Below are 717 nucleotides of genomic sequence, written 5' to 3' on the forward strand. Positions count from 1 at the left end.
CATATATGATTAATGAATGAATGTGTTAAATGGATAATAATGGAAGATGTTGAAATGTGATGTGTAACCCCGGGTAGTAGGCTGTGGCGTTGTCCACTTGCTCTGGGTGTGAGACGGAAAAGGATGTTTATGATAAATGAGTTTAATTATGGAGTTTTGAATGATGACATGTTAATGTGTTTGTAATTTAGCCATTTGTTTGAGATGGGTAAAAATGGTTATATGGCGGTTTTGTGCATCGTGGTATAGTGTTAATGTATGAGTTGAGGAGGCTTGATGTTGATTTTGGTATATTTTGATTGATTTCAAAAAGGGTTGAAACTAGCATGTTTTGGTTGATTTTGAAAAGGGTTGAAAATGGCTTGTTTTGAAAAGGGCACTTTGTGGTTTTGTATGAAAAATATGATTTTTGGACATACTTTGACGGGACATAACTTGGACTACAGATCTCTGTTTTGTGCCAAATCTTTTTAGAAATGAAATTGGATCCGGGATGTCCATGCCGTTCGAAGAACGGGTGAAAAACGATTTAAAATGAGAGAGTTATGTCCGTCGGAAGATTGGGGGTTGAATCTGTGAATTCTGCAGCTTTTAACTTAGAAAACTTTTAGCAGAATGACCCTCCACGCGTAGGCGCACTTGGCACGTACGCGTCGTTCTTCGAGAAGGCACCATCCACGCGTGCGCGTGGTGTGCGCGTGCGCGTCGATGCGCTGA

Source organism: Arachis duranensis, chromosome 5 (genome assembly GCF_000817695.3).
Source record: "Arachis duranensis cultivar V14167 chromosome 5, aradu.V14167.gnm2.J7QH, whole genome shotgun sequence".
NCBI classification, from domain to species: domain Eukaryota; kingdom Viridiplantae; phylum Streptophyta; class Magnoliopsida; order Fabales; family Fabaceae; genus Arachis; species Arachis duranensis.